The sequence below is a fragment of the Cupressus sempervirens genome, chromosome 3, assembly GCF_028749045.1.
Source record: "Cupressus sempervirens isolate cs-2001-9-10 chromosome 3, ASM2874904v1, whole genome shotgun sequence".
Lineage (NCBI taxonomy): Eukaryota > Viridiplantae > Streptophyta > Pinopsida > Cupressales > Cupressaceae > Cupressus > Cupressus sempervirens.
The window spans coordinates 955032266-955056432 of NC_143120.1; the positions used below are offsets into that span (position 1 = coordinate 955032266).

General features: G+C 32.9%; 1 pseudogene; it reads left to right on the forward strand.

The window, feature by feature from the left end:
* Positions 1–3144: 3144 nt before the first annotated feature.
* On the forward strand, positions 3145–23949 carry LOC149569907 (ubiquitin C-terminal hydrolase 12 pseudogene; annotated as a pseudogene).
* The last annotated feature ends 218 nt before the right edge of the window (positions 23950–24167 follow it).

A 24167-nucleotide genomic window follows, 5' to 3' on the forward strand; every position in this document is an offset into this window, starting at 1 on the left:
AGGCAGAAGGAAATGTTAATGCCCCAAGGAGCTGGATGGATGACATGAGGAACTTTTTATCTGGGAATGGATACCCTTAGGGATTGGAAAGAGCTAAAAGAAGACAATATAGACTGCAGTCCATTCCCTATGTTGTGATTGATAATATCCTATTCAAGAGGGATTTTAATGGGACCCTATTGAGATGTATTGAAGAGGATCAGGTTGAGAGGATGATTAAAGAACTTCATGATGGCCCTGATGGTGGCCACTTCTCTGCAAGAACAATCGCCATGAAGATCATGAGGGCTGGATATTATTGGCCATCTCTGTTCCATGATTGTTATAGGTATGTGAAAAAATGTGAGAGATGTGCTTTTTTCTCAGGAAAACAGAGACTTGCAGCTCTTCCTCTTCACCCCATTTAGGCAGATCAGCCCTTCACCCAGTGGGGGTTGGATTTCATAGGGCCCATTAATCCCCCATTGAGTGCAGGTCATAAATGGATCTTGGCTGCTACCGATTATTTCACTAGGTGGACAGAGGCAGTTGCTTTGAAGGATGCTATAGAGCCATTAGTTGTTGAATTCCTTGATGGAATTGTATCTAAGTTTGGAGCTCCTTCTACTATCATCTCAAATAATGCCAAATCTTTTGTTGGAATCCAGATTTGTGCATGGGCAATGAGTCACAATATCTATCTGAGCACATCATCGAATTACTACCCGCAGGGCAATGGTTTAGCTTAATCTTCCAACAAAAATCTAATCAGAATCATAAGGAGAACAATAGAAGACAATCAGAGGGTCTGGCATAAAAAATTAAGGACCGCTCTGTGGGCTGATAGGATAACACCCAAGAGATCTATTGGGAATTCACCTTTTGTGCTGGTATATGGTAAGGAGGCCAGACTTCCAATCTCATTGGAATTCCCATCCTTGGAGTTGGCTCATCAGCTAGAGTTGGTTGAAAATAGTTCCATGTTAGTAAGAATGGCAGAGTTGATTGAACTAGAAGAAAAGAGAAACAAAGCTATGAAAACCTTGGAGATACACCAGCAACAGATGAAGAAGAGTTTTAATAAGAATGCAAGGGCCAGAATCTTTAGAGAGGGAGATTTAGTTCTCAAGTGGGACTTAGACAGAGCAAAACCAGGAAGGCACTCCAAATTTGATCCACTATGGAGTGGCCCTTATCTGATCTCCAGTTACAAATAGGCCAATGCGTTCCAGCTAAGCAGGCCAAATGGTGAAATTCTACCCATTCCAGTCAATGGGATCCATCTGAAGCCCTATTTCTGAAAAAGTAGTGAATCCATGTACATAGTTAGTTTAGTTGCTTCCTGTTGTTCCTGTTTTACAATAAGTGCACGTGCACATGGCTCACTTCTTGAGTCACTAGTTCCCGAAGTTTTGACAAGTCTTAGGTTGCTGAGGAGGTCCTATTTTTTGTTTTCAAGTCACAAAGATAGAGCCAGAGTTCAAGGGTTCTTTAATGTTTTGATTTCCTCATTTAGGGTTAGGGTTTCTTGCAGCTCTCGGTTTCGTAACTTCTAGGCCCTCTTTTCTGACTCCATAGCCCAATGGATCATTCTCAAGCACTGGTCATGCATTGAGCAGGCTCATGCCCCTTGTGAGTCACCAAAAGTGTTACCTCTAGTTTTACCGCCAAGAATTTAAATTTTAAAAGTGTGGCTCGTGCAACGATTACTCTCGAATAACTGTTTTAATGTTTCAGCGTGCAAGTTTCTGGCCATCAGATCTAAGCAGTGCCGACGGTTGGCACCATCGCACTATAAGGAAAATGCATGATATTTATTATAGCATGATGATGCCCTGACGACACGTTGCAGGGGTGGGTTCGGCATTTTGCGGGTTGAAAAAGGTTCTCGATGCCCTTGGCACTATGTCGCTATCGCATATCGGCCAAAAAATCTCCATAGCGACATAGCGCCTGGCGGAAACATTTACAGCGACAAGTTTCAACAACTAGCAGAATCAGGTGTTGTGGTGACAAATCAGAAGGAATCACGTGTTCCAGGTCAGAGTTCTTGTCAGCATGGCTAACACACTTAGGGCTTACGTTCACGACCATCATATCAGCTCGGATCAACGGTAAGCGCCATCGCGCTATGGAGGAGTTGCGTGAGGGTTATGACAACGACATCACACCCTGGTGATGCATGTCAGGTGGAGCCATGTCTCAAGGTGATGCCAGGTGTATCGACATGGAGGGCGGAAGCACGAGGTACGACGAGTCCTCACGATAGTCGGATTTGGTCGCATCAATGGATGGCGCCATCTTGCTATGGTGAAGATGTGTAGATTTTATCATAGCAACATGGCGACCATCCGCCATGTGGATCACCAGGTGTCGTCCAAGGTGTGGTGCAGTTACAGATAGGGAAATGAGTGGGATGGGTCCAGTCGCAGGTCGCAGAGTACGGCAGGTCAGAGGTTTCGGGGTGGCGGGCAGACAGGTTCACGGCCCAGAGATTTCAAAAAACACGGTGAGGTGCCATGGCGCCAATGGAAAACCCATGCATTTTTGGATGGTGACATAGCGCCCAAACAAAAAGTTCACTGTGGCAAGGAATTATCAGACGGATGGGTCCCAGCGGGTACTGTGCAAGCGCAGTCAGCGTGGCAAATTGGATGGCGACACATGCAAATCTTAGAGCACGCTGTCAGTGGGCGCTATAGCACTATGGGAATTTAGCCTCAATTTCTACATAGCAACATGGTGCCTAGCTGACACGTGGTCGCTTTGCGGATCAGGTCTTGGGTTGCCAACTAGTTTCGTCGAACCAAATAAGGAGGTACCATGTGTATGAGTCAACGCACGACATACAACGGGTCCAATAATCTCAACACGAATGGCGAGTCTTGATGATCACCAAATCCGCAGGGATCTACGGCTGGCGCTGTCTCGCTATCGAGACTTACCCAGGAATTAACGTCGGTGACATAGCGCCCGTGCACCACGTATCCTGGCAGAACCATGTTTCATACAGCTGGCGCAGTAAGGATTAAGCGATCGTCGGACCAATAGGGAAGTGCCACATGTGCCGCGGGCCCAGTGAGGGACTAAGGGAAAGAGGTTGCAGAATGACAAGTCTCCATAATCGTTGGATCAAGGCCGATAGATGGTAGGCGTCATCGCGCTATGGCAGAGATATGTGAGGGTTATGTTGGCGACACAGCGCCTTGTCAACACGTGTCTTGTCGGCGCAGTCTAGGATGGCAGTTGGCGGTTAGTGTAACCATCATAGTCATGATAGTATTCAAGCTGGCATAGTTAGTCCAATGGTGGGTGGTTAACCATGGGAGGACCTCCAGGTGGTAAAATAAAGAAATGCAATTGGCTCGCGCGGCCTAGTTGACGCATAAGGAGCCCAGTTGATCTTTTGACTTCGACGGATTCATGAACCAGGAGGCAAGGATAATCAATTTTGTCGTGCAATCTGATCTCCATGATCAATCTCGACCTACCAGAGTAAATGTAAAACACAGAAGGACACTTCATCCATCCATTGATCCATCTATCAGGTCGGAGCGTAGTTATGGTGTCATTTTTAGTCTTCTCAGGACATTATTGGCAAAAGAGATAAAATGTTTTGGAGATTTTTTCCATGATTGTCTTCCACGGGACTCAATGGCAGGTAGTTGCAGGGTCATTTCAGTAGTAAAAGATCTCAGTAATGCCTGAACTATAAAGGCAGATTTTTTACATTTTGTAAGGGTCGACTCTTGCTGATTTTCTTGGTTGCTGCTTGCAGACTTGCAGTGTAAAATCCCTTTATCTCAGAGCTAGATAAATCATCCTGTATCATCTCTTTCAGCCATCAACGTGTATGTGTAGCATTTTGCCTCTCATTGATGTATTTTTGAGATCAGTGATCTGCATATTGTATCCATCTTTGGCCTTTTGAATAATATACAAGTGAAATCTTCTGTTCCTGGTGCTATTCAATTGGTCTCCTGATCTGTATGTGGTTGTTGGTCGATATAGGCCTGAATGAATGTATGACCTCGAATGTTACCCTAGTTTTGTAGTGCATATATGGGAAGTAATGAGTCTGAACACTCTGTTTTGGTGCATCACCACCTTAGATTAGACTAGGTAGATTTGCTTTAATGCTCTCTTTCTCCCTTTCCCTTCTGAGAATAGATAGGTGCGCCCTCACAGTAAGAGGAAGCCGGCCTTCTCCGGAGACTCAACCTCGCAGTTCAAGTCCCACAGCTTGGAGGTTGTTTCCATGTTTCACTAGGTTGTCCTCGCGCATAGGCCTTGGACAAGGGTGCAGACCTAAGTGACAACAGTAGTCAAGTAACTAATAGTAGTTAATACCCAGTCATTTATAACACTACTAAATATACTACTAACTTTAGTAGTATATTTTAGTTTCATATCAAAATCAGTGACTAAAATCACTTAATACTATATTTAGTAGTGTTATAAATGACTTGATATTAACTACTATTAGTCATTTGACTAATTTTGAAAATATTATGGAAGTGGTTCAACCTAGAGGCCTCACAGTGGAGTCCTAATCTCAAACACCATGCTTGGATTACAGTTAAGCACTTTTGGAAATGTTGAGCCATCTTAAAATCATATATAATGGAAATTATTTGAAACTAAAGTAAAAAAAGGTGGGTCATTGTGTTGTTATCTTCAGGATTTCATTTAACTTTCTTAAGTAGATGAGTGTATCTAGATCTAACAAAATGATATCATAAAGAGGAACCTAATTTTTTAGTAGAGATTGTATTTTGAATGTTGTGGACTTAATAGCAAGAAGAGGTACATCTTTTTATAAAAGAACTTACATGATGACTTCTCATAGAATATAATGATTACAAGATATGTATAAATGGATTAGTTGAAGGGATCTATAAACTTTCAATAAAATGAAATTGAAATGTGTAGAGATAGATTCAACAACCTGTGCTAACATTCATCATTCTTGTATTAAAATAAGATCTTTGCACTAATGCAGAGGTATACATCATAGTTTCAAACCAAGTTTCTTTTTGTGCCAAAATAAGATCTTTTAGCAATTGATAAGTAGGAGATAATTTCCACAGCAAGTCAAAATATGATATTCCTATTAGTATTTAACCATGCAATTTTTTAGTCAAACTCATTGACACATGTTTCATGAGTACTAATTCAACATGAATCCATCTCTCATTAGAATAAAAGGATCACTTAGCACTCATTGGGTCTAGGTGATGCTCATAGGGGTGAAGCACCAGGACCTCCTATCAGGTCACCCATCCTAGCACTACTCCAGCTTAAGTGCCCTTAACTATAGAGTTTCCTCCATGGTTAAACCCAAAGCTTGCAACCCCATTTGTAAAACCTTCACCAAGGGTTATGCCTTATGAATCATTCATTAGAAAGCCCATTAAGCTAATCAATTGATAAGTAGGAGATAATTTCCATAGCAAGTCAATTTGACTTACTGTGGAAATTATCTCATACTTATCAATTAATGAGCTTAAGGGGCTAATTGGCTTGCTATGGAAATTATCTCCTACTTATCAATTGATGAGCTTAAGGGGATTTCTAATGAATGGTTCATAAGGCACAACACTTGGTGAAGGTTTTGCAAATGGGGTTGCAAGCTTTGGGTTTAACCATGGAGGAAACTCTATAGTTAAGCGTGTTTAGGTTGGAGTAGTACTAGGATGGGTGACCTCTCAAGAAGTCCTAATGCTTCATTCTTGTGAGCATAACCTAGATACAATGAGTGATAAGTGTTCCAATTATTTTCATGAGAGATGGATTCATGTTGAATCAATACTCATGAAACATGGGTCAATGAGTTTGACTCAAAAATCACACTATTAAATCTTGATAGCAATATCACAATTTGACTTGCTACGGAAGTTATCTCCTACTTATCAATTGATGAGCTTAAGGGACTTTCTAATGAATGGTTCATAAGTAACAACACTTGATGAAGGTTTTTCAAATGGGGTTGCATGGTTTGGGTTTAACCATGGAGGAAATTCTATAGTTAAGCACACTTAGTCTAGAGCAGTACTTGGATGGGTGAGCTCTTAGGAAGTCTTGGTGCTTCACTCCTATGAGAATCACCTAGATTGAATGAGTGCTAAGTGTTCTATTTATTCTCATGATAGATGGATTGATTTTGAATCACTACTCATGAAACATGGGTCAATGAGTTTGACTCAGAAAATCACACACTTAAATCCTAATAACAATATCACAATCTTTTAGCAAGTTTCTAGTTGTTACAGTATGGATGATAGGCATAAAGCATAAATCTAGGACCAAGTTAATCAAATTTTTTAGTTAAAATTATCTGATGGTAGCTATGGTTAATCACTATCCTAATGGATAATAGCTAGAAAACCTATGAAACAGTAAAAACTATGTAAAAACAAAAGAAGATTTTGTGGTATCCAACACATCATTTAGTAATAGCTTACACCTACTTAGCAATCCCAACTACTTTTTGAAATAGATATGCCTCAATAGGGCTCTATATGAGTGAGTCCACATGAGCCTTTCTCTTGAATTGTATGAGTTGAGAAAATATATTTAAATAGAATGTTACCAAGGGAAATGATACTATATAGTGTTGAATGTTTCCAAAGGAAATTATACTACAGAGTGTTGAATGTTATGTAGATTGCAACCATAGTTGTATAATTAAAGACTATACATTGAAAATTAAAAATACATTAACCAAATGAGGAAGAAATGGATATTGTGGGGCCTCATAGCCATCCTAACTAGGTCATGCAAGCACAAGTAGTAGGGAAAGCAAAGAGAGTGAGAAAGATAGGTAGAATCATGAGGAAGAGATAACTATTGAAGATCTGCCAACATCAAAGTTCACATGGATTGTGTAGTGCTTGCCCCTAGTTCACATTTTATTATCATTTCTGAACACTTTTAGAGCTAGTTCTATGTTGTTGGTTAGTAGCATTGTTTTGAGATTATTAGATATTGAGCTATGGATTCAGTTTATTATGTGATGAGATTAGTTAGACACTACATTTCATGTATGTATGATAATTTTTTTAGTGTTTGAAATTATTAATGATGATTAGTAAGATGATTTACTATCATATGTGTTTTCTTATGGATACTTACCCCACACTTGCATGTGTATGGTGTGCATTTTTGCTTTGCGTGTTTACTTTTGTATGGCGTGTCTGATGTGGTTAAGGAAGAGAGTCGTAGTCACCTGCTAGTCGGGATCTACACGATGCACCACTTCCTGCCATTGCCTGGTTAGTTTAGTATATATATTGTGCTTGTACATGCATAGTTTTTATGTAGGTTACAGGTACCGGGTATCGACTTCCCTGAATTGCCAAGATGAGCGTACCCTATCACATTATCTCAATGATAAGAGAGGGGAGATAAATTATCAAGTCCAAATCTCAACCCTTTAAGCCATTTGTTCTAATTGAAAAATTAGGATAAGTATCTGAGTTGAGTACCCTCCGAATACGTTGGATGATGTAATTCGTGATTTAAACCCTTGGTTTGATGTTGTATGTATTTTGGCTATGATGGGTTTTTCGTATTTTTACCTTTGTGAGTCTTTGGAGTATTTTCTATTAATTAAGCCTAATCAAAAGATTTAATTAATGGTTTAATTAAACAAAAAAATTAATATGATATTTTAATATTTATTTTATTTAATTAATTGGAAAATTAATTAAATAAAATAATTAAATTTGAAAATAAAGTAATTAAATTGGAAGATAAAAGTTAAAATATTAAATTTGGAATGTGGCAATATTTATTTTAATAATAATATATTTGGAGCTCATTTTTAAATAAATGACTAAATAATATTATTATTAAAGCTAATAAATATTTTATCAATAAAGTTTTGGAAAATGAAATTTAAAAGTGAAAAATATATTTTAAATTATTAAAAGATTCTAAATGTCATATGATTAAAATATAAATATATTAAGATTGAAAAGTGGAGATATTAAAGTTAGTGCATGAGACTTAATAAATAAATTAAAATGAAAGTTATAAAATTTAAATAGAGATTATTTAAAAAGTAAATTGGAGTTACAAGCTTGCATGGGAATTAACATGTGTCATCAACACAGAGGTTAGTGCATCAATTAAGCACAAGGTGTCTACAACTCTATGACTCATCAAAAAGGTTGGAAAAGACCCATGCTTAGTTGGTGACACCTTTCAGCACTTTCAAAAAACAATCCAAAGGTTTCTTGAGAGCTCTTGATATTCAGGCATTCATAGAAGCTTAAATGAAAAGCTTAATGGAAGCTACAAGTTTAATGGAAGCTACAAGCTTAATGCAAGCCACGAGCTACAAGCTAAAATAGAAGCTTCAAAGCTTACATGTATGGGAGAAGATTCATATGCTTATATATTTTCTACTTGCTTCTATGCTCCTGCTAGCACTTCTAATCACTTCGAGGATTCGATCGACTTCGATTCTTGGAAGAATTGCGAATGATGTAGAAGGAAGAGATTTTCTATGGACTTCTAAGGCATGGCAAAGTAGCATCAGTGTCCAGGTGCACTTGTGATATTCTCATATTCCCTTCGCACTCTTTCTCTTCCTGTCTTCATCATATCTGTTTTATGTGTCTGAATACTCTCTGTGATTGAATCTACTATTTGAAATTGGAATCTAGATATTTTATTTAGATGAGAAGAAAATAATAGAAAAACTCTCGTTCCAAATGAGAAAGAAATTAAATTTTAATCGGGTTTGGGTTCGAATTTATATTAAATTAGAAAATCAAGATTTGAAATTAAAATAGAAATTTTATGGTGAAAATTTGAATGATTAGATGTAATATTTCTATCAATTATATTTTTAGATGCATATGAACAAACCTTTCTATGGTTAAATTTAGAGAACAATTATTTTAACAGAAAATTTTTAATTCATCACAAATTGTCCTGTCGCTGCCCTTGGATAGACCCAAACTCAGTCATTCATAAATTTTTATTGAGATCGAATTTATTTGATCGCTCTAATCAGAATTGGCACAACTTGGCCCTCTCCAACATATTTAAATTTCAGCCCGATCCAATGGTTCATTAGGGAGATATGGCCATTGTATTGGGACTGTTTTATTCAAAAACAGATATTTCTCCATTTCCCATAACCAAGAATTCTTTATGCTTAAACTTCACAAAATAATATATCAAAGCAAGGAATGAATTAAAGATATTATTGAAATATTTTTTTATTAGAATCTTATTAAAATGCATTAGTTTTATATGGTTTATTATCTAATCTAATTAAATCAAATTTAATTAAGATTAGTTAATAGTAGAAGAAATGTAATTAATTATTACTCAATCTAAGTAAATAGATTTTTAAATGAGAGAAAATTAAAAGAAAAGAGATTTTAATATGGTTTATATAGTGGACTTTTTATAATGTATATTGAACACTATTTAATATATATTAAACAATTTTAAAGTTGTTTAATGAAGATGATAATGTTAAGAATTTGGAGATTAGGGTATGTGTAGGATCATGGTGTACCAAACTATGGCCTTAAGTGGCAGTGAAAAATCAACAAATCAGGGTTATGTCAACTTGACACATAATTTTAAAGTGGTTTTGGACTTTATATCAAAAGGTTGTAAGAAAATAATTTGTAAGAAATTGAATCTAGTTTCTAAAATACAAGGCCTTATCTAGAGAAAAAATTATTTGATTGGTCAAAAGTTTGGATTTTAATGTAGTACTACAAAAATTTTAGGGCGAAAATATAAAGTAGATGTATGTCTGACCACCTTAATCATAATCAAATGATAATATTTTTAAATATAATTTTAGACATAAAAAGTAGACTGATTCCTAGATGTGACACATATTTTTAGCAATTTTTATTCCAAATAAATAATTAATTATGAATTTTCGACTATACTATTTTTAGAATTTAAAAACTCCTGTGTCTGACCACCTTAACTAGTTCAAAAAAAATCAAAATTAAGTTTTTCTTATTTTTTTCTTATACTAGTCGAAGCATAGAATGTGATGCATCTTTTGGATTTGACAAATCTTATACGGTTTGAAAGTTATAGCTATTTTTCAACCATTATGTCAATCAGCACTTTGTAGCTAATTTCATTAGAAAATAAGTTATAATTACTTACTGAACCTTTAATTTGACAAAACTTACATTTATGAAAAACTAAGAACATTCTTAAGAAACCCTTTTCATTACATCAAATTTTTGTTTAAAAAAAGTCGTCAGCTACATGCTTGAAGTAAAAAACACATAAGAACATTCCAAAAACACATTTTCACAATGTTTTAAAGATGACCATATAAGGTTGGTATCGAAAGACATGGTAGGAATTATAAAGGTATTAATTATTTTCATTTAGTATTAAGATGGGTGGGAAAAATGTTGGAATAGATTTTGAAATTCTTTGAGGCATTTCGGAACTACATATTTTTCAGATCGCCACTTTTTGGCACACCATGATCCTGCACATACCCATTATTCATGTCAAAATCTACAATGAGTCTTATTGGTTTGTGATAGGGATCTTTATATAGACAAAATATTATTAGAACAATTAGAAAATGGAGTCTAATGGTTTATTTCAATATTGATTAAATAATTGTAAGATGATAATTTATATTATGTTGATTTAAATTTAGAAACTCTGAATGATATTGGATTAAGACTGAATTATTATGTTATTAGTTAATACGTTTGAATACCTTAATGGTATTAAGAGTTAGCTAATGAAGTTCTATGTAAAATTTGTCTACATTGATTATTTATAGTTGTGATAAGTTTATTATTTAATGATGTTTGTTGGGTCTAACAAACTATTAATAAATAATAGTATAAATAGTTTAAATAGTTATCAATAAATACGAACAGAGTTACTCTAAAGGAGATTAGTTAGTGATTGAAGTACTGTAAAAAGATATTAATCAAATTAAATTGGTTAATAATTTGGAAGATTATCAGTTAACTGAATCAACATACGTAGGAAAAACTTATTGAGATAATAATACTTGGTATTGAAGATTTATTATAACTTGTTATTATTAAAATATAAATGAGAATATTGTTATAGAGTGATGTATGTGATCATTAAAGATTTAATAATAAGATTCCCAATATAGCTTGTCATTAAATATTAACAAGTTATTATTATAGAATTATTAATATGATCCTTTGAGTATTGAATTATTGTTGACTTTTAAGTTACAGAATTCTAGTTAGTTATTAGTCAACTGATGTTAATTAGAACATTGCTATGGTTATACAATTATTAATTAAATCAATTAATGAGAGTTAATTAGATTTAATTAATAATTAAGTTATGTAATAGAGATTTAATTGATATAATTCTTTTAATGAGATTGTAGATTATCTATATCAAAGTTGATAAGTCTTATGACTTGAATTATGACTTTAGATATTATATGGTTGTCATTGATGATAAAGATTAAATTAAAACAATCAAACTTTAGTAATACTTAATTAAGTTTCTAATTGAAAACTAATAAGATATTAATAGGTCATGGATGGTGTACCTATGTTAATGGATTGAGATAAATAAAGTTATCTTTTTCTTATTCAAAGATTGATAATTGGCTTTCTTATATTATAATGAATAATGATTCTTTGATTATGTTGAAATATAGAAGTAACATTAAGGAAGAGTTGATCAATTAGTACTATGGATCTTAGCAAATAAAGCAAATGATTTAATGAGTAAATATTTATCCTTAAGTTATTGTTAGAATGTAATTCTTAATAATGGAAGGATAATGCTATCGGAGAAAAAATGGGTTGACTTATAGGTCAAATGATGAAACTTAAGACATTTGAAAGTATACTTGCAAACAAAAAACTGGAAACCCCTACACATTATTCAACTATGTGAATTTAGTAAACCAAAACATGTGTCTGCATTGTGTAATCTATATGCTTCTTGTTTTGAGTTTTGAGTTAACTAGTGTTGACCAGTCCTAAGTTGTTACCAGAGGCTTGGGGGTTATGAGATGTGATGGCATGTTGATCTTATTTGGTCTCGATCTTTATAAGCCCAACCATGGTAATGCGATTGTATGCTCTATGAAATGTTTGTATTTACTGATTATTATTGTTCATTAGTCTTCATGTGTGAAGCTGAGAGGTATGTGTATGAGACACTTGAGCTAATCATTTTTGAGTCATCGATCAGTTATCCTTGGATTATTTTTTAGTCGCCTTGATGGGACTGAAATGTGGATTTATTTCTTGATGATGTCATGTTGTGACATATTTCACTCAACCATTTTGGAGTCTTCGATCAGTATGATTTTGAGATATTCTTGGTTACTTATTGAGAACCAATGGATATTATGATTTATTTTGAGATATATTTTGATTATTGAGAACCAATGGATACTTATGATTATCAGTGATGCCTTTAGTTGCCAATAGAGAACTGTTGTGGTCATGATTTTCTATGGATATTTTTTCAGATGCTCATGGAGATTTAATGACTCTTATCTTGGAGATTTGGTGATTCTTCTTATGGATATTTGATGCTTTTATCGTGGATATGTGATGATTCTTTTTATATTATCTTTTGAATTTTCTTTACAGCCACTTGTACAGGACTGTGGTGATTTTATGATTCCATTAGCTTAGGGTAGGTAATCTACTTGTAGTGTCGAGAAGTGGCTTGCAATGGGGGTCGGAGCCCTAAGTAGCTGCCGGGGTAACTCATTATAAGTTTGGTTAATAAGTAATAACATTTACACACTAAATGGAGATTAAATGAACCTAAAAAGATAATTATTTTGATGTTCTCGCCCATGCCTTGAGTGCTTGTACAGGCTAGCATGGGAGTAGTGAGAATGCATGGTTGGGACCATGCATTCCGTAGTATGCCTCGTCAGTATGAGAGGATACTAGTGGCCGCATGAGATCAGTATGGACCCATGGAGTTTAGCTAACGGCCAGGATAACTTGTACGTGATAAATGCAATGACACTTTCTCGCTTGTAGAGTAGGTTTCCTACATGTCTTTGTGTGCCTCTGGAAATTAGATGTCGATTTTGTCTGTGATTGGAACCTTTGAGTTAGTATACTTTTAAGATTCCTGGACTATAGAAATTTGTGCTATGTTTTATGGATAGGCTATTTGGGACTTGAGATTATCTCCTCAGCACGGTGGGAGTGGACCACTTAGGTACCACGCGGTCGAGTGGTAGTGTATTTTCAACTCTTATCATTTGAGATCTGTCTGAGACACCGTGGCTGGAGTATCCTTGGTTGGTATTTATTCTTCATTATGTTCTTGGAGAATTATGATAGATAATATATCTTAAGAAGGATGTATTTACTGGTATCTTTCTTATATTGATGATTTGCTTTACTTTGCATATGTTAGTTGATGATTTATTATGCTTTACTTTGCATGTTAGTAGGATGTTTTAGGAGTGACATTCCTACTATGTTAATACCAATGATCTTTTCGGTGCTTTGGAATGTTACGCACGGAAGGATGGCTAGGATCCATGATGGTCTAATGATGCTATTTATGGTTGGGAGGAACCGTGCACTTAGCTATTTATGTTTGTGATATATGATTATCTTTTGTGATGGATGTTTATATCTTTTGTGATGATATATCATGTATGATATGTGGTTTCATTTATGTTATTGTATCATAGATTAATATTAGATGATGATGATGTACTTTATTTACTTGGATGTTTATTCTTTTAAACTTTTCATACCCTGTGATATGTATAGTGGATGATTGAGCTAAACTAAAATATAATTACAGAAAGACACTTGTATATTGTTTAAGTACATTGGATGTATCATTGTTATTTCATAAGGATGGGATGTTAGATGAATAGTTAATTTAGATGTGATACAACGTTAAGAGATCTTTAAAGAATGTAGCCTGTTATGTATATATGTTATGTTTGTTTTTATTTGAATTGTTGTTATTGCTTCTGCAAATGTTATGAATGGTTTTATCTTTCATGTTAAAAAAAAAAAAAATTGTTTGGAAAACTTAGTAAAATTCTTTGGATACGTTAGTGGGGCATTACATTTGGTATCAGAGCCTGAGTTTCAAGATTGGGAGCTTTGGGTATATTGGACTGCTACTAGTTATTAACTAGTTGAATAAACTGAAAACTTAAAACTATCATGTGTATCTTTTTCAAACTGAAAACTTGAAACTAGGTGAACTGAAACATAACTTAAAACTATTACTTGCATTTTTTTTATATTTCAACACTTAGCTTTCAAAACTAAAAATTTTATTGAAAATCTAAACGAAGTCAAAACTAAAAATTGAAACTCATTCTAGCTGCAAAACATGTATCTTTTATCAATGTCGTAAGGTAGTAAACCTCTGTTTATCTTTGCAATCATTAAATTGCTCTTGTTTAGAATGAATTAAGGGATCTATTTTAGTAGTTGTTAAAAGAATAAATGTTGGATCAATATGGTTTTTGGTTTACCATTAAACCAAAATCATATTTCTCTAAGGGTGTTGTAATATCCTTGGTGGGAACATATTTTCTTACAGAGGGAAAAGGGTTCAATGGGACCTGCAAAGTGAGTAACTTAGTTTCTCATTCTTGTAGGCTTCTAGGAGTAAGCCTAATCCTAGGGGGGTGGATGTAGTTCTTGCCCCTAGTTCACATTTTGTTATCATTGCTGAACTCTTTTAGAGCTAGTTTTACATTGTTGGTTAGCAACATTGTTTTGAGATTATTAGATATTGAGCTATGAATTCAGTTTATTATGTGATGAGATTACTTAAACTCTACATTTCATGTATGTATGATGATTATTTTTAGTGTTCGCAATTATTAATGATGATTAGTAAGATGATTTATTATCATATGTGTTTTCTTATAGATACTTACCCCATACTTGCATGTGTATGGTGTGAGTGTTTGCTTTTGTATGGTGTGTTCGATGTGGTTAAGGAAGGGAGTCATAGTTACCTACTAGTCGGGATCTACACGATGCACCACTTCCTGCCATTGCCTTGTTAGTTTAGTATATATATTGTGCTTGTACATGCATAGTTTTTATGCAAGTTGCAAGTACCGGGTATCGACTTCCCTGAATTGCCAAGATGAGCATACCCTATCACATTATCTCAATGATAAGAGAGGGGAGATAAATTCTAAAGTCCAAATCCCAACCCTTTAAGCCATTTGTTCTAATTGAAAAATTAGGTCAAGTATCTGAGTTGAGTACCCTCTGAATACGTTGGATGACATAATTCATGATTTAAACTCTTACTTTGATTTTGTATGTATTTTGGCTATGATGGATTTTTTGTATTTTTACCTTTGTGAGTCTTTGGAGTATTTTCTATTAATTAAGCCTAATCAAAAGATTTAATTAATGGTTTAATTAAATAAAAAAATTAATTTGATATTTTAATATTTATTTTATTTAATTAATTAGAAAATTAATTAAATAAAATAATTAAATTTGAAAATAAAATAATTAAATTGAAAGATAAAAGTTATAATATTAAATTTGGAATGTGACAATATTTATTTTAATAATAATATATTTGGAGCTCATTTTTAAATAAATGACGAAATAATAATATTATTAAAGCTAATAAATAGTTGAGCAATAAAGTTTTGGAAAATAAAATTTAAAAGTGGAAAATATATTTTAAATTATCAAAAGATTCTAAATCTCATATGATTAAAATATAAATATATTAAGATTGAAAAGTGGAGATATTAAAGTTAATGCATGGACTTAATAAATAAATTAAAATGATAGTTATAAAATTTAAATAGAGATTATTTAAAAAGTAAATTGGAGTTACAAGCTTGCATGGGAACTAACATGTGTTATCAACACAGGGGTTAGTGCATCACTTAAGCACAAGGTGTCTACAACTCTATGACTCATAAAAAAGGTTGGAAAAGACCCATGCTTAGTTGGTGACACCTTTCAGTAGTTTGAAGAAGCAATCCAAAAGTTTCTTGAGAGCTCTTGATATTTAGGCATTCATAGAAGCTTAATTGAAAAGCTTAATGGAAGCTACAAGTTTAATGGAAGCTACAAGCTACAAGCTAAAATAGAAGCTTCAAAGCTTACATGCATGGGAGAAGATTCATATGCTCATATATTTTTTACTTGCTTCTATGCTCCTGCTAGCACTTCTAATCACTAGGAGGATTCGATCGGCTTGGATTCTTGAAAGAATTGTGAATGATGGAGAAGGAAGAGATTTTCTATGGACTTCTGAGGCATGGCAAAGTAGCATCAGTATCTAGGTGCCCTCGTGATATTCTCATATTCCCTTTGCACTCTTTCTCTTCCTGTCTTCATCATATCTATTTTATGTGTTTGAATACTCTCTGTGATTGAATCTACTATTTGAAATTGGAATCTAAATATTTTATTTGGATGAGAAGAAAATAATAGAAAAACCCTCGTTCCAAATGAGAAAGAAATTAGATTTTAATCGGGATTGGGTTCGAATTTATATTAAATTAGAAAGACAAGATTTGGAATTAAAATAAAAATTTTATGGTGAAAATTTGAATGATTAGATGTAATCTTTCTATCAATTATATTTTTAGATGCATATGAACAAACCGTTTTATGGTTAAATTTAGAAAATAATTATTTTAACAAAAAATTCTTAATTCATCTCAAATTGTCCTGTTGCTGCCCTTGGGTAGACCCGAACTCAATCATTCATAACTTTTTATCGAGATCGAATTTATTCGATCGCTCCAGTCAGAATTGGTGCAACTTGGCCCTCTCCAACATATTTAAATTTCAGCCCGATCCAACGGTTCATTAGGGAGATATGGCCATCGTACTAGGACTGTTTTATTCAAGGATAGATATTTCTCCATTTCCCATAACCAAAAAATTTTTATGCTTAAACTTCACAAAATAATATATCAAAGCATGGAATGAATTAAAGATATTATTGAAATATTTTTTTATTAGAATCTTATTAAAATGCATTAGTTTTATATGGTTTATTATCTAATCTAATTAAATCAAATTTAATTAAAATTAGTTAAGAGTAGAAGAAATGTAATTAATTATTAGTCAATGTAAGTAAATGGTTTTTTAAATGAGAGAAATTTTTTTTAAAAAAAATTTAATATGGTTTATATAGTGGACTTTTTATAATGTATATTGAATACTATTTAATATATATTAAACAATTTTAGAGTTGTTTAATGAAGATGATAATGTTAAGAATTTGGAGATTATTCATGTTAAAATCTACAATGAGTCTTATTGGTTTGTGATAGGGATCTTTATATAGACAAAATATTATTAGAACAATTAGAAAATGGAGTCTAATGGTTTATTTCAATATTGATTAAATAATTATAAGATGATAATTTATATTATATTGATTTAAATTTAGAAACTCTGAGTGATATTGAATTAAGACTTAATTATTATGTTATTGGTTAATACGTTTGAATACCTTAATGGTATTAAGAGTTAGCTAATGAAGTTCTATGTAAACGTTCTCTAGATTGATTATTTATAGTTGTGATAAGTTTATTATTTAATAATGTTTTTTGGGTCTAACAAACTATTAATAAATAATAGTATAAATACTTTAAATAGTTATCAATAAATACGAATAGAGTTACTCTAAAGGAGATTAGTTAATGATTGAAGTACTGTAAAAAATATTAATCAAATTGAATTGGTTAATAATTTGGAGGATTATCAGTTAACTGAATCAATGTACGTAGGAAAAACTTATTGAGATAATAATAATTGGGATTGAGGATTTATAATAACTTGTTATTATTAAAATATAAATGAGAACATTGTTGCAGAGTGATGTATGTGATCATTCAAGATTTAATAATAAGATTCTCAATATAGCTTGTCATTAAATATTAACAAGTTATTATTATAGAATTATTAATATGATCCTTTGAGTATTGAATTATAGTTGACTTTTAACTTACAGAATTCTAGTTAGTTATTAGTCAACTGATGTTAATTAGAACATTGTTATGGTCATACAATTATTAATTAAATCAATTATTGAGAGTTAATTAGATTTAATTAATAATTAAGTTATGTAATAGAGATTTAATTGATATAATTCTTTTAACGCGATTGTAGATTATCTATATCAAAATTGATAAGTCTTATGACTTCAATTATGACCTTAGATATTATATGGTTGTCATTGATGATAATGATTAAATTAAAAGAATCAAACATTGGTAATACTTAATTAAGTTTATAATTGAAAACTAAAAAGATGTTAATAGGTCATGGATGGTGTACCTATGTTAATAGATTGAGATAAATAAAGTTATTTCTTCTTATTCGAAGATTGATAATTGGCTTTCTTATATTTTAATGAATAATGATCCTTTGAATATGTTGAAATGTAGAAGTAATATTGAGGAAGAGTTGATCAATTAGTACTATGGATCTTAGCGAATAAAGAAAATGCTTTAATGAGTAAATATTTATCTTTAAGTTATTCTTAGAATGTAATTCTTAATAATGGAAGGATAATGCTATCGGAGAACAAATGGGTTGACTTATAGGTCAAATGATGAAACTTAAGACACTTAAAAGTATACCTGCAAACAAAAAACTGAAAACCCCTACACATTATTGAACTATGTGAATTTAGTAAACCAAAACATGTGTCTGCATCATGTAATCTATATGCTTCTTGTTTTGGGTTTTGGGTTAACTAGTGTTGACCAGTCCTAGGTTGTTACCAGAGGCTCAGGGGTTATGAGATGTGATGGCATGTTGATCTTATTTGGTCTCGATCTTTATAAGCCCAACCATGGTAATGTGATCGTATGTTCTATGAAATGTTTGTATTTACTGATTGTTATTGTTCATTAGTCTTCATGTGTGAAGCTGAGAGGTATGTGTATGAGACACTTGAGCTAATCATTTTTGAGTCATCGATCAGTTATCCTTGGATTATTTTCTAGTCGCCATGATAGGACTAAAATTTGGATTTATTTCTTGATGATGTCATGTTGTGACATATTTGACTCAACCATTTTGGAGTCTTCGATCAGTATGATTTTGAGATATTCTTAGTTGCTTATTAAGAACCAATGGATATTGTGATTTATTTTGAGATATATTTTGATTATTGAGAACCAATGGATACTTATGATTATCAGTGATGCCTTCAGTTGCCAATAGAGAACTATTGTGGTCATGATTTTCTATGAATACTTTTTTAGATGCTCATGGAGATTTGATGACTCTTATCTTGGAGCTTTGATGATTCTTCTTATGGATATTTGATGCTTTTATCATGGATATTTGATGATTCTTTTTATATTATCTTTTGGATTTTCTTTACGGTCGCTTGTACAGGACTGTGGTGATTTTATGATTCCATGAGCTTAGGGTAGGTAATCTATTTGCAGTGTCAAGAAGTGGCTTGCAATGGGGGTCGGGGCCCTAAGTGGCTTCCAGGGTAACTCATTGTAAGTTTGGTTAATAAGTGATAAATTTTACACACTAAATGGGGATTAAATGAACCTAAAAAGATAATTGTTTTGGTGTTCTCGCCCATGCCCTGAGTGCTTGTACAGGCTAGGATGGGAGTAGTGAGAACACATAGTTGTGACCGTGCATTCCGTAGTATGCCTCGTCAGTATGAGAGGATACTAGTGGCCACATGAGATCAGTATGGACCCGTGGAGTTTAGCTAATTGCCAGGGTAACTTGTATGTGATAAATACGATGACACTTTCTCGCTTGCAGAGTAGGTTTCCTACATGTCTTTGTGTGTCTCTGAGAATTAGATGTCAATTTTGTGTGTGAGTGGAACCTTTGAGTTAGTGTACTTTTAGGATTTCTAGACTATAGAGATTTGTGCTATGTGTTATGGATAGCCTGTTTGGGACTTGAGATTATCTCCTCAGCATGGTGGGAGTCAACCACTTAGGTACCACACGCTCGGGTGGTAGTGTATTTTCCTCTCTTATCATTTGAGATTCATCCGAGACACCATGGCTGGAGTATCCTTGGTTGGTATTTATTCTTCATTATGTTCTTGGAGCATTATGATAGATAATATAACTTAAGATGGATGTATTTACTGGTATGTTTCTTATATTGATGATTTGCTTTACTTTGCATATGTTAGTTGATGATTTATTATGCTTTACTTTGCATGTTAGTAGGATGTTTTAGGAGTGACATTCCTACTATGTTAATACCGATCATCTCTTCGGTGCTTTGGAATGTTACGCACGGAGGGATGGATAGGATCCATGATGGTCTAATGATGCTATTTACGGTTAGGAGGAACCGTGCACTTAATTATTTATGTTTGTGATATATGGTTATCTTTTGTGATGGATGTTTATATCTTTTGTGATGATATATCATGTATGATATGTGGTTTCATTTATGTTATTGCATCGTGGATTAATATTAGATGATGATGATGTACTTTATTTACTTGGATGTTTATTCTTTTAAGCTTTTTATACTCTGTGATATGTACAGTGGATGATTGAGCTAAACTAAAATATAATTACAAAAGGACACTTGTATATTGTTTAAGTACATTGGATGTATCATTGTTATTTCATAAGGATGGGATGTTAGATGAATAGTTAATTTAGATGTGATACAACATTAAGAGATCTTTAAAGAATGTAGCCTGTTATGTATATATGTTATGTTTATTTTCATTTGAATTGTTGCTATTGCTTCCTCAATTGTTATGAATGGTTTTATCTTTGATGTTTAAAAAAAACAATTGTTTGGCAAACTTAGTAAAATTCTTTGGATCCCTTGGTGGGGCATTACAGATTGTTTAGAACCTATCTAGATTGAACCTAAAAAAATATTACTCAAACAATTTTATAGTTTGAGGATATAAATGGAAGATTACTATATTCCCAGAAAGAAATAATGTAGGTTCATTGTCCATAAAATTGGATGTGGCAAATGCTCCCACTTTACCTTATGGTTGGACTAGATATGCTCATTTTAGCTAGGTTGTTGATCAAATTAATTCAAACCATACTGTTAAAAAGGAAATTCAACATAATTTCACTTCTTGGGGGAGTGATTTGGGTTTCAAATCATTTATGTTATTTTTAGATCTTCATGTCCTAGTAAAATGGTATTTGACACATAACACTCTGATAGTAGAAGCATACATTACTATATAAAAAGTCCTAACTATTAGAGTTATGATAAAAAAACTGGATTTGTTGGACTAAAGAAACAAGGAGCATCATGCTACATGAATTCCCTTCTTCAAAAATTGTATCCTAGCTTAACTTTAGAAAGGTAGTCTATCATATGCCAACTACTAAAAATTGTTCTAAAAATTTTGTGCCTTAAAATAACATTGTTTTGGCTCTATAGATTGTATTCTACAAACTCCAATATAGTGACACCAGTGTGTCAACAATATATTTGACAAAAATCTTTGGATGGGTACATATTATTCTTGTTTGCAACATGATGTGCAAGAGCTGAACCATGTGTTGTGTGAGAAACTACAGGACAAAATGAAGGGTATTGCTATAGAGGATACAATATGACTATTTGAGCATCATCATATAGATTACATTGAAAGTATTAATGTAGATTACAAATCCACATAGAAACTCACTCTATGATCAACATGACTTGATGTAAAATTTTGTCAAGATGCCAATGCATCTTTTGATAGGTTCATGGAAACTAAAAGGCTAGAAGGTGATAATAAATATCATGCAAAGTATTATAGATTGTAGGAGGCAATAAAAGGCTTCTTGTTTGTTTATTTTCCTCCATTGGTGCAACAACTTCAGATCAAACACTTTGAATATTATTTCATGCTCGATATGATGGTCAAGATAAATGACTATAACAAGATTCATCTGGATCTTGATTTGGATAGAAAAAATAGAAAGTGTCTTTCTCCAGAAGTAGATAGGAGTGTGAAAAATTTGTACATGTTGCATAATGTATTGGCCTATAGTGGAGGTGTGCATGTAGGGTATTATTATTCTTTTATGAGACAAACTCTATCAGATCATTGGGACAAATTTGATGATGAGCATGTTACAAAAGAAGATAATAAAAGAGCCTTGGAATAATATTATGGTGGTGAAGAGGAACTAATACAAACAAATCATGGTTTCAACAACACTTTATTAAAGTTCAAAAAATATTTAAATGCTTAATATGCTTGTGTATGTAAGAGAGGGCGATAAGGACAATATTATTTGCAATATTGATGAGAAGAATATTGCACAACACTCAAGGGTGACGTTAAAGAAAGAGCGGGATCATAAAGAATATAAGTGAAAAGAAAAGGTAGAATCCCACCTTTATACAATTATAAAGGTTTCCCATGACATTGATATTACAAAGAAAATTGGCAACAACAATTTTTTTGATGAACAATTTTGATTCTAAAGAAAATTATATTTACATCCACCAAGGAAGAAGTTGCAAAAGAATTTGATATCCATGGGTAATATATGCAATTTTGGCTTTGGGAAAAGTGTTAAAACTACACATACCATAAAAACTTTTCATTGGCACAATTGGAGGAATCTCAGTCTATTAGATACTTAAGGGATACTTTTTAATAAAGCACCTATTATAGAATTGAAACTAGTTTTGGAAGTCAAATATGTTTTGAATTTTTGCATCCTCCAACCTCTTGAAAAAAAAAAGGAAGATATACTTATCTTTTTGAAACTCCATGATCTAGAAAAAGAAGAGGTCAACTATGTTGGGATGCTTTTTGTTAAGGTTGGAGGAAAACCAAGAGAAACAATGGCACAATTGAAAGCCATGGTCAATTTCCCATCAAATGAGGAAATTAAGCTTTTCAAGGAAATAAAACTTGATCCAAATGTCATATTTGAGATCATTGAAAATAATATTTCTTTTTGAGCTAGCCAGCTTGAAGATGGTGACATTATTTGTTATGAGTAAGCTCTCACAAGTGATGAGGACGTACACCAATATCCAAATGTTCCTTCATCATTAGATAATATTTGTAATAGAGACATTGTACATTTCTAGCACCTAGAGACGCCCAATCATAATACTTTTGTTTGGAACTTTCAAAAGGCTTCACTTATCATGATGTTGTGGACCAAGTTACACAATATATTGGATCAGACAATCCTTCAAAATTAAGACTTAAATCACATAATTTCTATTTCAGCAACAAATCCTCATCGCATCAAGTACATAGCCATAGCTCACTTATGTAACATATTAGTCCATTCTAATAAAAAACGTGGATATCTTATAGTATAAAGTCCATGAAATCCCACTTCTAGAGCTATAGGGACTAAAAATATTGAAGGTTATTTTTCATTATTCAACAAATGATATGGTTACTATGCATAGTATAAGAATTCCAAAATAGAGTATTTTTAGTGATGATCTTAGTGAGCTGCATTGGAAGGTGGAGCTATCCAAGATATCTGTGGATTTAAGATTACTTAAGTTCTTCTACCATAAAATTTACAAGTTTTTTTAATTGAATGAAAATATCGAGAATATTAATGATCAGTACAAGACTTAGAGAGAAGAAGAGATCCAAGAGGATTAAACGAAATTAGGCCCTCATAATTGGCCAATTCAGGTACATCACTTTAACAAGATGTACGTCAAAACCACATAGTATAGAATTTGAAGAGCCTTTCTTTTTGGTTATTAGTGAGGGTGACCCATTGGCTAAAGTAAAAGAAAGAATAAAAAAGAGGCTATAGGTTCCAAATGAACTTTCCTAGTTGAAATTTTATTTCCTCTCCTTCAATCATCCAGAATATCTTCAAGATATAGATACCATGTCTACTTATTTTCAGAAATGTGATGTTTATGGAACTTGGGAGCATTACCTTAGGCTAGAGCATTCTGATAGCACAGAAAAGAAATCCCACCAAGCTAATCAGAACAACATAACTTTAAGAAACCTATAGATATATAGAATTGAGCTCTAAACTTAGAATGCACAAACTTAAGGCTAATTGATTTCACCTATAGATGCCCTTATTTTGATGTACACAATTCAAGAAGACTTGTGTAACTATTCTAAGCTAAATTGAGCATTCAATCATTCATGTGCCTAAGTGGTAATTATAGTTAATTATCTCTCCTCTTATATGTCATTACTTCTTATGAATATCTCTTTATATTGCTTGGCAT